The following is a 16,286-nucleotide window of genomic DNA, read 5'->3' on the forward strand; positions in this document are numbered from 1 at the left end:
GGTGTATTGTGTTCAGTTCTGGTTACCACATTACAGGAAGGATATGGAGACATTTGGAGAGGGTGCAGAAGAGGTTTACCAGGATGCTGCCTGGGAGAGGCTCGAAAACCCAAGTTGTTTTGTCTGGAGCGGCAGAGGTTGAGGAGAGACTTGATAGAAGTCGACAAAATTATGAGGTGCATAGATAGGATCAGAATCCTTTTCCCAGGGTCTAAAGCTAGGGGGCATGCATTTAAGTTTAGAGGGGGAAAGTTCAAAAGAGATGTTTGTGTGGTAGTAGAGGCAGATACAATAGGGGCGTTTAAGAGACTTTTAGATAAGCCCATGAATGTGCAAGGAATGGAGGGATATGGACCAAGGACAGGCAGAAGGGATTAGTTTAATGTGGCGTCACGTTTGGCTCAACATTGTGGACCCAAGGCCCTGTTCCTGTGCTGCACAGTTCCATGTTCTAATAGTTTTGTGGTGTTTTCAAGTGCTCATCTAAATAGTTCTCAGACATCTTGAGGGTTCCTGTCTCTATCGCTCTTTCATGCAGTGTGTTTCAGACCCCGCCACTTTCCGGATTAAAATATCTTTTCCTCAAATAGAGTCATATAAGGAGACTTTAGAAGAGCAGAAAAATATAACCCTTACTGCAGCGAAAAAATATCTCACCATTGATAAACTGCAAAGTCTCAAACTTAAAAACTCTTCCTAGTTCAGTTTATAATAACTGAATAAACTGAATTCTTGAAAGACTATGTACCATGGATAGTTTTCGATTATCACATGTTGGAAGTCTGATTATCAATTGGGTTGCTTGAAGCATTTGATTATACGTTAATATGTCTTCCAGGTTACAAACCCGCCTGAGTTAGTTGAATATCTGCAGACATTTTTGTGGTCTCTCTGTTCTCTATTGCCAAATGATTTGTTGCTTAGAGGCAAACATGAAACTTTCATTTCACTCAGTGTTGCAGATACCTCATCAAGGTTGGCAATTTATTAATAAGAATGAAGGTTAATATTAGAATACAAATGCCAGGTCCATAGCAGAGTGTGCTAGTGTGAAAAAGGCATTCGATAAATTGCCACACCAAACATTACTTGGCAAATCCCTCCAAACCTGATAGTTTTCTTGAAACTGTGTCCCCTAGTTATTGACCTCTCTACCCTGAAAGACTCTAACCTATCAATGCTCCTCAGAACTCTGTACACGATAAACCGATCCCCACTCCCAGCGTCGTCTGCTCTAAGCAGACTGAGCTTATCCATTCTCTCTTCATCGCTAACCTCTCCATCCCAGGCAACATCCTGGTGAATCTCCTCTGCACGCTCTCCTATGTAATTGCATCCTTCCTATAGTTCAAAGACTAGAATTGCACACAGTATTGCAGGTGACATTATATACAGCTCCATCATAACCTCTTTGCTCTTGTATTCAGTGCCTTAACGAATGAAGGCAAGTACTATCTAGGCACCTTATCTACCGCACAAAATTCTTTTCGTTCCCTCTCTGCCCTTAACTGCTTCTGCATTCCCTTATCCCTCATGTCATGCTTCAAGACCCCAGTGTTACCAGCTTTAAGCATTCCCTGTGGTTCAGTGTTCCTCTGTGCCATGGTAGCTCAGTGGTTAGCACTGCTTCCTCACAGCGCCAGGGACCTGGGGCTGATTCCAGCCTCGGGCGACTGTGGAGTTTGCACATTCTTCCCGTGACTGTGTGGGTTGCCTCCAGGTATTCCGGTTTCCTGCCATAGTCCAAAGATGTCCAGGTTAAGTGGATTGGCCACAGGAGAATGCAGAGTTATGGGGATAGGGTAGAGGGGATGGGATTCTCTTCAGAGGGTCGGTGCAGACTCGATGGGCCATTCTATGATTCCTCATTCTCACCGTTTTCTAACTAAAGTTATGGAGGAAATCTACCAGCTCCTGTCAAATGACCCGCATTATTCTGCTTCGACCACTAGTCCAGCACTGTCTAGCGTGCATATATCAATAGGAAACAACATGAGGATGGGAACATGATGGTGAATTGAGAAAATAAAGGATGAGGAGACGCATGTTTCAGTGCTGTAATTCTATGACATACACATTCCATGTACCAGTGAAGGTCACTACCACTGAATTTCTTTGCTATCCAACCCTTCCCGGCAGCTCACTTTAACCCATATCCCTCCCTGTACAACAAGAGTGCATCAAACGCACGGTGAGAGGGAGCTGTCCAATTTTGCAAAGTGACACAGGTCTCTGATATAGGATTCTCCTTTGTGGATGGAATGTATGCACCATCCAAAATCGAAGAACTCCCTCAATCGCATGAACAGTAACCCAATACAGAGAAAGTGTCCTTTCAACTGTACAGGATCTGAATGGGTTGAATGACTGGGGTTCAGGAAAGGGTCAATGACTTGTGTCTGGGTCTCTATTCCACAAACACCCGCCACTCTTGTTTGATACATATTGATGAGCGTGATGGCGTCAGCGACGCCGTGTACCGATTGGCGAGCGTGGTGATGTCATGGTGCCTGCAAAAATTGATAAGCGTGATGACATCGGCGGCGGCGTGCGCATATTGATGAGCGGAATGATGTCAGCGGCGGCGTGCGCATATTGATGAGCGGAATGATGTCTGCGGCGGCGTGCGCATATTGATGAGCGTGATGAGGTGGCCGCCCGTCCGCCTGCCGCCATCTTGCTTGTTTGTGTCCGGTTTCCAGGCGGTTGGGAGCGAACCGCTCCGTTACTTGGCGACGGACCGAGCGGCCGAGAGAGTGAGTGAGGCCCGGGGACAGGGGCCGCTGGCCAGCCCAGACAGGTGAGTACAGGACGGGCGGTCTCACTGAGACACCGGGGGACAGGTAGCTCCTGGTGCAGGAGCCGGGCTTCCGTGAGGGCTGGAGGGGAGGGCCGGGCCGAACCGAACCGAAGTGACAGCAGCCGGGGAGCGGGCAGAGGCCGGGCAGCTCGACACCGGATCACCCCGCCATCCCCTCCACCCAACACCAGATTACCCCCCGTCCGGTACCTGATCACCAACTCGCTCCGGCATCGGGATCACTTTGTCAGCCTCCGCCGCAGCCAGATCGCCTCAACGTCTGAGACCAGACCACCATCTCAGTCCCCGACCGCCAGGTCACCTCAGACTCCCCACTCCCACTCCAACAACCTCGATCACCTCAGCCCGGTCACCAGATCAGCTCCCATTAACACCGGCTCTCCTCACCCCAAAACCCCCACTACCCCTGCTCTGACACTTAAGTCCCTACAGACCGTAAGATAAAGGAGCAGAATTAGGCCATTCAGCCCATCGAGCCTGCTCTGCCATTCGATCTGGCTCAAGGGTCCTTGATCCTTTTACTAATTCCCCACAGTTCTCTGTGGTAATGTGTTCCTCTGGCTGGATAATTTCCTCCTCATTGCAGTCCTAAAGAGTTATCCCTCAACTCTGAGGCAGTGCCCCCATGCTGCTGTTAGTCTCTCCTTGTGCAGGCGTCTCAGTATTCTCTAAGTTTCAATTAGATCACCTCCTCAACCTTCTGAACTCCGTTGAGTGCAGACCCAAAGTCCTCAACAGTTTCTTATGTGGCAAGCCCTTTTTTCTTGTGAACTTCCTCTGGACCCCTTCCAACGCCAGAATAAATGTTTCTAAATACAGGGCTCAAAACTGCTCACAACATTCCAGATGCAGTCTGATCATAACCGTACACAGTTCGAGCAGTACAGCTCCGCTATTGTATTCTAGCCCCCTCGAAATATTTACCACATTGCATTTGACAACCTAACTGGCAACTGAACCTGCATCTGAATCTTAAGAGAATACTGAACTATGATTGTCAATTTCCTTTGTGCTTCAAATTTCCACAGCCTTTACCTATTTAGAAAACTGTGTATGCCTCTATTATTCCTACCAGAGTGCATAAACAGTCACTTTACCATGTTGTATTCAATCTGCCACTTCCTTGCCCACTCTCCTAGCCTGTCCAAGTAGTTCTTCAGCTTCCTCAACACTACCTATTCCTCCATATATCCTTGTGTCATCTGGAAGCTTAGCAACAATGCTGTCAGTTCCTTCATCCAGATTTTCAATGTATAACGTGAACGGCTGCAATCCCTACTGTCTGCCAGTCAGCAAATCCTCTATCCATGCCAATAACTTTACCCTGACATTGTGAGCGCATATTTTGTCCAGTTAGAAATCCAAATTGATCACACCCGTGGCTCGCCTCTGATTAATTTGCTCATTAACTCCTCAAAACTTTCTAACAGATTTATCAGACATAACCTCCCCTTCACAAAGCAGTGCCTATTTAACCATACATTTCCAAGTACTCTGCAATTTGGTCCTTAATAATGGACTCTAAAATCTTCCCAATGACCAAGGTCAGGCTAACCACCTACAGTATCCTGTCTTCTGTCTCTCTCCCTTCTTAAACAGGGATTTGACATTAGCATCTGTTCTGTCCTCTAAGACCCTCTTTGATATCAATGGTTCCTGAAAGTTAACCACCAATGCCTTGATAACCTCCTCAGCTATCTCCTTAATACCTCTGGAGCATAGTCCTTCCAGTATGGATGATTTATCCACGTTCAGACCTTTCAGCTTCCCTGCCAGCACCTTCTCCTTAGTCATAGAGTCAAAGAAATGTACAGCATGGAAACAGATGGCCTCTACCTCTGCCCCCTGACTCCCTTGAAGATCTGGTGTATTGCACAGTCAAAACTGACAGAAAGTAGCTATATAGTTCCTCTGCCATTTCTTTGTTCTGCATTACTACTCTCCAATCTCATTTTCCTGTGGTCCAATGTCCACTCTTGCCTCTTTCTTAGATTTTATATATCTTGCAACCTTTTATACTACGAGCTAGCTTACTCTCGTATTTTATCTTTTCTCCCCTTTTTGCTTTTTTAGCTATCCTCACTGGAATTTGCAGAATTTCCTGTCCCCTGACACCAGACCAGACCACCTACTGGAACCAGATTACTAACTCCCTCAAAAATTCCCCTCACACAAGATCGCCTCCCCAACAGCAAATTTCCGTGTGATATCTCTTCCACTGGATCACTTCACTCTAACGCCAGATCACCTGCTGAAAAATATCCCCAACACCAAATCACATCCCCAAGAACTACCACCAACACCCATTCACTGACCTGAAAATCACCCTTAACACCAGATTACATCCTTCAGGAATCCACCAGAGCTGCTTACACATCTAGATTTCCCTTAACACATCTCAATCACCCTCCCCACCCCAAGTCCCATTCAAACCCCAGATATTCCCTGCCCCCAAATCTCTCCCTCTTTCCCACTCTTCTAAATCTCCTGCAGCATTCACCAACTCTTCCACAGGCTACACTAACACAGCCCCATCACATCTCCTACAGCCTCATCACACCCCATATTACCCAAACTGTAGACTTGAGCTCCATAGCTAGTCATTAGAGCTGCTTTTGACTGAGTGTGTCATAACTGGGATTAATAGGAAACAGGGAAAGTTTCCTGTCTCAGGAGTCATTCCGAGGAGAAAGGAAGATGGTAGTGGTTGTTGGAGGTCAGTCATATCAGCTCCAAGAACTCACTGCAATTGTTCCTTCGGATAGTGTTTTCAACCCAACCGTCTTGAGCTGTTTCCTCATCAGAAGGGAAGATGTTTATGATAAGTACACAGTTCTCAATGGGAGTGGCCCCAACTTGCTTGCAGCAAAACCTAAAATATATGCACGCCTGGGCTAATATGTAGCAAGTCAAATTTTCACCACCCCACAATAATGCCAGCAGAAGTTGAGTGGAGATGAATTTTAGGTTGGAACATCCTAAAGAAGAGTGAATCTAACCATTATCTTTACTGAATTCCCTCCTATTTAACTCTCTGGAACAAAGTAGCCCACACAATTAATACTTCATCGACCATTTTTAACCTTCACTTTCTCAACCTGAATAGTGCTTAACATCTACAAGATGCATTGCAGAAATTCACCAAGACTCCTTCACCAGCATCTTCAAACTTGAAACTTGTACCATCCAGCAGGACAAGCCCATGTATAGCACCACCACCCATTCCTTAATTGTTATTGGGTCAAAGTCCTGGAACTCTTTTCCTAGCGGCATTTTAGGTGCCCTTATACCACGTAGACTGCAGCAATTCAATAAAGTGTTCTATCACCACCTTCTCCAGGACAAGTGTGATAAATGGTCACTGGAGCCTGAACCTCATCCTCATCCACAACACCTACTGACATTCAGTCATAGAGATCTACAGCACAGAAAAAGGCCTTTTAGCTCATCATGTTTGTGCCAGTCAAAAGCAAGTGTCTTCTCTATTCTAATCTGACCTTCTTGATACCATTCTTCCCACAACAAGCCAGCCCGTTCCCTCGTTCTCACAACATCCACCCCATGTCGCTTTCCCTCCCACAGCTGTTTTGTATTACTGACTTGTCTGAATAATTGCAGTAACTTTCTATTAAAGAAAGTTTGTGTTAATTCAGATTGTATGAGCTGGAAGAAATGATTCCATAGTATCATGACCGGCTTGTCACAAAAACTCCAGCAAAATAATAATAATGTTAATTACTAGCTTTGCAAGTCTGTCCACATTGCTTTATGATTAGGTTGGGATATCTGGTCAGCATGGAAGAGTTGGACTGAAGGGTCTGTTTCTGTGCTGTACATCTCTATGACTCTATTTGAAGCTGCCGGTGTTGGACTGGGGTGTATAAAGTTAAAAACCACACAACACCAGGTTATAGACCAACAGCTACTGTGGGCGGCACGGTGGCACAGTGGTTAGCACTGCTGCCTCGCAGCGCCAGAGACCCGGGTTCAATTCCCGACTCAGGCGACTGACTGTGTGGAGTTTGCACATTCTCCCCGTGTCTGCGTGGGTTTCCTCCGGGTGCTCCGGTTTCCTTGTTGGGCCGAAGGGCCTGTTTCCACACTGTAAGTAATCTAATCTAATCTAAAGTAATCTAAAGAATGACTATGTTCTAAAAGATAAGAGACTTAACAAACAATCCAGGTCTTTTTCAGTATATGATGTCAGTTACATCAAACTGAAAATGTGTTGCTGGAAAAGCGCAGCAAGTCAGGCAGCATCCAAGGAACAGGAGAATTGATGTTCCGGGCAAAAGCCCTCCTCCAGCCATTCCTGAAGAAGGGCTTATGCCCGAAACGTCGATTCTCCTGTTCCTTGGATGCTGCCTGACCTGCTGCGCTTTTCCAGCAACACATTTTCAGCTCTGATCTCCAGCATCTGCAGCCCTCACTTTCTCCTCCAGTTACATCAAACTGTAAACTTTTGCTATAAATTCTGTGTCTTACGATCTTATACTCTACAACCACCTGAAGAAAGAGCAGCGCTCCGAAAGCTATTGCTTCCAAATAAACCTGTTGGACTGTAACCAGGTGTTGTGATTTTTCACATTGCTTTAGTTTGAATTATACCTGTTTATTCAGTCTCCAACCTGATTGTATGTGATGTCGCAGCTCTTTGTGGGTTAAAATTTAGCATCACTCTATGACAACAAAGTTAATTCAATTCAGGTTAATAAAGGCTGAACGAGAATTCATGTACCTGATTAGCGATATTAGATTAGAAATTACAGTCATTTTCCTAGTACCAGTTGTGCTAACCTTCAAGATCAAGTTGTGTGTCTGGGTGACACCCTCTTCACTACCTCAGGATATCCCAATGCATTTCTACCTCACTGATTTCTTTGTATTTCCCAACAGTGACAATATTTATAATGTGTACATAACATGGTCCAACAACCAACAATTAAATAATGCACAAGTAATTTAGTGATATTGGTTGATAAATAAATAAGAAGTACACCGTTCCTGTTTATTGATTAACGATGTGGCAGATTCTGACTTCAGTTTACCTTTTCATACAAAAGACGGCACCTCCAACAAGTAGCTCTGTTTCAGTGCTGCACTGAAGTCTGAAGCTGGATTCTGTGTTGAAATCTGAATAGGTTTGAATAATATAAACTGCAGACTGACAGTGAGGTGATATTGCCATTGCTGAGTGACAGGTCAGAATTAGAAGCAAGCACCTCAACTGATTCATTTTACTACAAATGAAAGGCAACAGATTAACTCCAGGGCCGAGGATGTAACACAACAGGAGAGTGCTGGACTATTCCAGACACTGAGTGGATAAGGAGTAGATGGTCACTGAGAAGTTCCAGTTGTGTTTATTTTAAAGCAATTAAATTTGTAGAGAGGGGGAAGAAAGTGCAATGGATTTAAAAGCTATTTGTATAAGTTACATATGGAGCAATGAGCACAATTTACTAGTTTTCTAATCCCTCTGCAGCTGGTTTTGTCTCTCCAGGTCTTGTCATATGAGGTGACCATTTTGAAAATTTGTGAAATATACTGCAGTTTGGGGACCCTGCCTTGGATTTTTACTTCCTGAAATAACAAAACCACTGAGAACATACACTGATACAGCTCTTGGAGTCCAAGTGTTTATTCAACAGAAGTAGCAGAATCTTTAATCACACCTGTTTTGGACCTGTTTGTGTGTTTACACCGTCCAGTATGTTGTTCAATATCTGGTCTTGATGTATAACCTTTGACAATGAGTATCAAGTGGTCTTTTTAACTGTGGAGAGACCTCCTGTCCAAAACCAATCGCGTCTGCACCGAGCTTTCCATCCAACCTTGCTTTGTGGCAAAGGTAACTAGATAACAACAGAGATCCTGCCTAATGTTTCACAGCTAAGCCGAGTTGTGCTTTGCTCTGTGTTGCATAGCTGAGATCAAGTTCACTTTCTAAGGCTGAAGAAGCAACAGGACAACTGTTTGCTCCCAGCTAAAAAAAAAATAATGGAAATTTGAGTAATTGTATGTCACCCAGGTGAAGGCAAAATGGTTTGAATTCTGCCCCACTCAGGAAATGCCAAGCAATTCACCAGTGCCATTATTTCTCACAATGCATTACAATTTGTACTGATTTTGTGTCAATGCAACATCATATTAATGTAAAAGTGGCAATGTAGCTAAAGAGGTAAAAGACGTGCATTTTTTATTCATCAGTGGGATGTGGACATTGTTGGCTGGACTAGCATTTATTGCATGTCTCTGGTAGAGCTTGAGGTGGTGAGTTGCCTCCTTGAACCAGTGCAGTGTATGTGCTGTGGATCAACACAATAAGCTGTTAGGAAGGAGTTCCAGGTGAAATGTACTGCACTTCAGCACCTGCCGACGCATCAGTGTTTTAAGTGAAATAAATTGGATTTCTATATGTACTTTTCATCTACCATTTGTTGTTTTCTTTTAAAAACAACTTCATTCTTATTTACTGTCCTTTAAGATCAGCTGTTGACTTCCCTAAAGTTAATTTTGCTCCTGTCTTTCCCACTCTGACTTCACTTGCAGTTGAATTTTTCTGGAGTTTACAATAACAATTTCTTTAGTCAGTTGTTTAATGTGCATTATAGGAGAGATGTACTTACACAACGGAGATTAACTAGAATGTTGCCTGAACTGGATAATTTGAGTTATGAAGAGAGATTGGACAGAGTGGGGTTATTTTCTTTGGAACTGAGGAGATTTGGGGGGGGGGGGGGGGGCATGTAGTTGAGAAATTTAAGGTCATGAGGGGCATAGATAGGGTAAACAGGAAGAAACCTTTCCCTTGATGAAGGGATCAATGTTGATAAAGTGTGGCGCTGGAAAAAAGCATAGCAGGTCAAGCAGTATCTGAGGAGCAGGGAGTCGACGTTTCGGGCATAACCCTTCCTCACTGATTAGTGACCAGAGCATAAATTTATGGTTAGAAGCAAAGGTTTAATGGGGATGTGAGGCAAAATATTTTACTCTTTAGTATCATGGGAATCTGGAACTCAATGTTTATAAGGGTGGAAGAGGCTGAAACCCTCATAACATTGAAGAAGTATTTGTGATGCCAAAGGATACAACACTATGGGCCACGTGGTGGAAAATGGGAATAGAATAATTAGGTGGTTATTTTTGATCAGCAGATTCAATAGCCAAATGGCCTTTATCTCTGTTGTTAATCTCTAAATTTATATTTATTTAATGTGACTTGCTGATTCTTCCAGGTACCTTGTGTTTTTTCCCCCTGCAGCTTCACATTCTCAATTGATTCTTTTGTTTTCAGTTCCCTGATAGGTGCTGAAGCCATCTATGCAGTACCACTTGCTGGGAAGTTGCATATACTACTACTTGACATAAATAAACATTTTGTTTAAACAAAAACACTTGTTTTAAAAGCTGTAGGATTTTAGGTGGCTGTGGTGCTGAAGATTTCAGATTTAGATTGGACAGTTTGCCAAAGGAAAAGGCTTTTATTTTGCATCTGCAGATGGCAGACCTTATTTGCAGAGATGTTGGAGTAGTATTAATGTATTGAATTAGTAATCTCAGGACCCAAGATAATTTTCTAATGCAAGTGTTCAAATCTCTCTATGGTAACTGGATTTTAAAACTAGTTAATATGTCTAAAATATAAAGTTTATTTCTGTCATTGGTGACATTGACAAATATTGGCAGGTCAGCATAAAAATTCATCTGGTTCACTAATGCACTTTATTATGAAAGAAAATCTACTATACTTACTGGCCTGGCCTACATGTGATCCACAGCAATGTAGTTAACTCTAGTCTGCTGTCTGAAATGACTAGATAAGCCAGATAGTTCAAGTGCAATTTGGGATGGGCACAAAATGCTGACCTTGCCAATGACACCTATACTCAATTCCCTACTAAGCCAACATAGTGAATAGAAGTTAGCCCATGGGCGCACACAAAGTAGAGCTGAGCTGGCACCATTGCAAGGTTCACTGCCCCAGTGTAGGTTGACACATCCCAATTGAACCTTGGTGAGTGTTGGAGCTGATATAATCGACTAAGCAGTCACAATATTTCTGCCATTTGTTTTATGTAAATATTGTTTTTCAATTCACATGATGCTCTGATGAATGTGATCGCATTATTGACTGTTGTCCTCAACAGTTCCATGAGGGAGTTGTAATGGAATATTCCTGAAGTGCAGAGGAGCTTCTCACAGTTTATTTGCAATTGGATCTGTGTGTCAACACTGTCATCAATCAGTGGCTGCACAAGATATCGTTTATACAGTGTCACATTGTTGAGCAGTCATGTGTTTGTGATATATCCTTACCACAGCTGCATTTGTCTTACTTGTTCCTTCATCCCCTCCTGTATGGTTTTGAGTTAGTTTGTTTTTCTCCCCTTCCTCAGAGTTTCTCTCCAGTATATGGGCTCGGACCCCTACCAAATAAGATCTGTTGTTCATTGATGCTTTGTCACGCTGGCCTTTTTATATTCCTGACCAAGATAACTGAACATGAAGGTGAAAGGAGTAGAAGGATATGTTTTAAGTAGGGAGCAAAGAAGTGATTGTTGAGCATAAATGGGCATAGATGGGGAGAATGCCTTGCTTCTGAGGTGAAGATTTCTGTGTAAAAGCTATTTTGTTCTGAGGAGCCTGTCTCATCTAAGTGCACTTCAGTCTTTGCCCAATTTCTGCTTGGAGCACTGGTCACTGAATGGAAAGAGGATTAGCTGACTTTCTATTTCACTCCTTTCCTCTTCCCAGTTGCTTACACCTGTTATAGTTCCTGGGGCCCCGTTCCAAACTCCACTATCATCTTGTCAACCAAAGGTAGAGAGGTATTAATAGAAGTTGTACTCTTTTTTTTTAAGAAAGAAAGCCCATTGAAATATTTTTGATTCCATTATGCGGTCTTTATTTTTAAGCAGTATCGGTTGCGAGAAGCCCCATGTTACAGCTGTTGGCCGAACGAAAAATGTACCAACGAAGCCAAGCGAAACATGTCAATTCAAAAACACAAATTGTTGGAAAAACTCAGCAGGTCTGGCAGCGCCTGGGGAGAGAAATCAGAGTTTTTGTTGTGAGTCGAATGACCCTTCCCCAGAAAACCTCTTTCAGTTTTTAAAGCATACTAATTGAGTTTCATTCTGTACATAACTGTAAGAGGTTATTGAATTGATTAAAGACTACTTCCTCTGGTTGAGGTTTTCATCTTACAAATGAGCATTATGGATAGTGTGTTTAACCGTGTTTAAGGAGGGCAATATTCAAAACTGGGCCTTATTTATTGTTACTGCATACCATGGTCATACTAGCCTGCATGGTGTAAATTTTTTGCAAGTTAGTTTTATAATGGTTTTTCCACTTACACTTGGTGCTTGTTTTCAAAGTACAAAGAGAACAAAGAAAAATACAGCACAGGAACAGGCCCTTCGGCCCTCCAAGCCAGCATCAATCCAGATCCTCTATCTAAAAATCTGTCGCCTATTTTCCAAGGATCTGTGTCCCTTTGCTCCCTGCCCATTCATGTATCTGTCTAGATACATCTTACATGACGCTATTGTGCCCATCTCTGCCACCTCCACTGGTAACAAGTTCCAGGCACCCACCACCCTCTGCGTGCTTTCCACGCATATCTTCCTTGAACCTTTCCTCTCTCACTTTGAACTTGTGACCCCGAGTAATTGAGTCCCCCACTCTGGGGGAAATAGTTTGTTGCTATCCAACCTGTCTATACCTCTCATGATTTTGTAGACCTCAATCAGATCCCCCCAACCTCCATCTTTCTAATGAAAATAATCCTAATCTATTCAACCTGTCTTCATAGCTAGCACCCTCCATACTGACAACATCCTGGTGAACCTCCTCTGCACCCTCTCCAAACCATCCGCGTCCTTTTGGTAATGTGCGGACCAGAACTGTACGCAGTATTCCAAATGTACCAGAACCAGAGTCTTATACAACAGTACCATGACCTGCCAACTCTTGTACTCAATACCCCATCTGATGAAGGAAAGCATGCCGTATGCTGCCTTGACTGCTATTGACCTCCATTGCCACTTTCTGGCAACAATGGACCTGAACACCAAGATCTCTCTGGGTACATTATTTTCCCCAGGACTTTTCCATTTACTGTAAGTTCACTCTTGAATTAGATCTTCCAAAATGCATCACCTCCCATTTGCCCGGATTGAACTCCATCTGCCATTTCTTTTCCCGCCCCCCCCCCCCCCCCCAACCCTCCAATCTATATATTCTGCTGTCCCCTTCACTATCTGCTAGTCCACTAATCTTAGTGTCATCTGCAAGCTTGCTAATCAGACCACTCGTACCTTCCTCCAGGTCATTTTTGTACATCGCAAACAACAGTGGTCCCAGCATGGACCCACTGGTCACAGGTCTCCATTTTGAGAAACTCCCTTCCACCACTACTCTCTGTCTCCTGTTGCCCAGCCATTTCTTTATCCATCTAGCTAGTATACCATGGACCCCATGCGACTTCACTTTCTCCATCAGCCTCTCATTGGGAAGTATCTAAATTCCATCTCGTAAAATGAAGCAACTTTCTGTTGGTTTGATTGTTTGTGGACTCATTTTGAGATGTTTTTTGTTTGTTCATGCAAGATGGACAATGGAGGCTGGGTCATACTTTTTTGCCCATCCATAATTATTCTTGGGAAAGTGATAGTGAGCTGTCTTCTGGAACTACTGCAATCTCTGGTAGGTACCTCCACACATGCTGTTAGGGAGTAGTTCCAGGATTTTGTTCCAGTAACACTGAAGAAATAGTAGTACATTTTCATGTCGGGATGGCATCTGACTTGGATGGGACTTGCACGTGATGATGTTTGCATGCACCTCCCTCCTGGTGGCAGAGATTGCAGGTTTGGAAGTGCTGTTGAATGAGTCCTGAGTTAGTTGTTGTGGTGCACACTGTTACTGCTGTGGTTTGGTGTGGTGGTGGAGGGAGTGAATGTTGAAAGTGGTGGCTCAAGTGTGCTGCTTTGTTGTACTTAAGTGTTGTTGGATCTGCACACATCCAGATAGGTGGCATGTACAGATTATCCGAAGGACACCAGCGGGGGGAGTATTTCGTTCAGTTAATCAAATCCTGAATAGTTGAATGTCAGATAACATAGTTTAGCTAAACATCTGGACCTTGCGATCATGCCACATAATCCGATATTCGATCATTGAGATTCCTCTGTGTTCCATCAAACCGCTGACTTGTCCTTTGTAATTGGTTGATAGGGTTCAAGAAGCTTGGAGACCAGTTACTCACCTTGGAGCACTTGCAGCCTGTGAACTGCTCTTGTAGCTACAATATTTGTTCCTGGTTAATGGTAACTCCCAAGATGATAGTAGTAGAGGGTTGAGTGATCGTAATGCCATTGAATTTAATTGGGGAGATGGTTCGATTCTCTCGTTGGAAATCTGGTCATTGCCTAGCACTTGTGTGATGCAAATGATACTTTACAGTTGTCAGCCCAAGATTGAATATTATGCAGGTTTGCTGCATTTGTACATGGACTGCTTCAGTATCTGAAGAGTGGCAAATAGTTCTGAACATTGTGCAATCATCAGCCAATGTCCCACTAGTGTCATTAGGATGGCTGCTTTTATTTCTCCTGTGTTATGGCAATGACTACATTTCAAACAGTAAGAGTTTGGAACATGATGAATCATGAAAGGCATAATATAAATGCAAGTTATATGTTCTTTTTAAATGTGTATTTGATCTTAAACCCAGGCTATCAGTTATCAGAATGATTATCTAGAATGCAGTATGGCCCCATGCATGCTTTGATTGCCAAGTGGGCTCATGCATGTGTGTACATGGGCTATGACAGGCTGCAGAAGCATCTTGGGGCGAAGAAGAAACAAGCATAGAAGCAGCCCTGACCTCTGGTTTGACCTCCCAGCTCTGGAAAGTGTGAAGGAGCAGTAGTGGGGAGAAAACACTGGGAGAAGGGAAGGCGATTCAAAATTATGTTTCTTTTGGAGCACTTCAATCTTAGCACTGCATGATCCAAATAAAACACTAAAGGAAAGATAACATTTTTAGGGAGAAGAGGAATCCTTTGTGTTGTGATGCATATTCTGACAATTTTAATTCCCAATGAGAAATGGCAGAGTGATTATTTTGGGCCTACCCAAGTCCTGGATATCTCACAATTTACGGCTGAGACTATTTCCTCAATGTCTGGCAGCGCCATTTTTTTGAGACTGGCTGCTACTTTTAGTCACTTCAGGATGACATTGAGTACCTTTCTGTCCACATATGCAGTTTCCATCAACTTGAGGTGGAGTTTGCAGCACACAGAGCCATTGATATGGTTACGTTGGTGCTGTAGTATGAGACAGTTGGATTAGTATTCCACAATTGAATTGTAGGGCTATGTTCCTCTCACCAAGTTCCATGTTTAAAATTCAGCTTCCAACTTTTGGCAATCGCCTAACAGCAACTGGTTTCATGAGAACCATTGAGGAAAGGGAGAAAGTCAGCAGTTGTAGAAAAGATTTAACATGCAAAGTGCTTAATCTGCAGCAACTGGTTTATCACAGTAATAAAGCCTCTTAGCTAGGTCACCTTTGAGATTTTTCAATCCATGCTGCTGATTCAGTGAACTGCGTTTCCCTGATCTGATTTACTTGTTTGTTTTCACGCATTAGATTAGGGAGAGCGGCTGCTTTGTGATATTAATGATTGATGTGTGTTGTTGTTGTAGGAAAGGAATTCATGCTCGCTCCATGTGCACACTTGTTCTCAGATGCTTGAGAGAAGTGTGTGAGAATTAGTCTGCAATTGACAGATCTTCCAACAGCTTCTCTATCTGGATGAGCAAGATCGAGTGTGGCTATAAGTGAAGGGAAGCTATTTGGAAAAGCATATTAAACAAACAAAATTTCTAGCAAGTCTCAGAGCCTGTTTTGTATATAATTGGTTGGAGTTTGTTTGGACTTAAAGTTTCGGTAGAGATTTTTGACAGCTTATTGGATTTGAATTAGATTTTATTGTCATGTGTACTCAAGTATAGGGATACAGGAGTACAGTGAAAAGTGCACAACATTGCCATTCCCAGAACCATCTTAGATCCAAAGCCATCTAGGTACAAAATCTTAGGTACCAAGTGAAAAAATAAGGAAGTATAGTTAAAAGTTCAACACCGCAGTCCTTAAGTGCTTAGCCATACTGGTTGATTACCAATGCTTGGTGCCACCACAGATGCTGAGACACATTGGGCTGCCAGTTCTCTCCACCGCCACAGTTGCCAAGGGACTGCTATCTCAGCTGCGCTGGGCTCGCTTTCCCTCCCCCGTTCCAGGCTTGCTCTTTCCACAGAGGATAAGTTGATTAAAGTAAGAAATAAAAGTAAAAATGACTAGAGTGGGTGAGCTGCAGGCAGGAGCTGCATCCCACTTAGGCATAGTACTGTTCTCTTTGTGTATGGGTTTTCTGTACACTCATCAG

General features: G+C 43.3%; 1 protein-coding gene across 2 annotated transcripts in view; it reads left to right on the plus strand.

Moving 5' to 3' along the window:
* Positions 1-2,577: 2,577 nt before the first annotated feature.
* The window catches only part of ip6k1 (inositol hexakisphosphate kinase 1), a 77,972-nt gene continuing 64,263 nt past the window's right edge, over positions 2,578-16,286 (plus strand). For both annotated transcript variants that reach the window (XM_043708458.1, XM_043708457.1), the window contains exon 1: positions 2,578-2,800. The gene's annotated coding sequence lies outside the window, so the exon portion shown is untranslated. The remainder of the gene's footprint in view (positions 2,801-16,286) is intronic.

The sequence above is a fragment of the Chiloscyllium plagiosum genome, chromosome 18, assembly GCF_004010195.1.
Source record: "Chiloscyllium plagiosum isolate BGI_BamShark_2017 chromosome 18, ASM401019v2, whole genome shotgun sequence".
NCBI classification, from domain to species: domain Eukaryota; kingdom Metazoa; phylum Chordata; class Chondrichthyes; order Orectolobiformes; family Hemiscylliidae; genus Chiloscyllium; species Chiloscyllium plagiosum.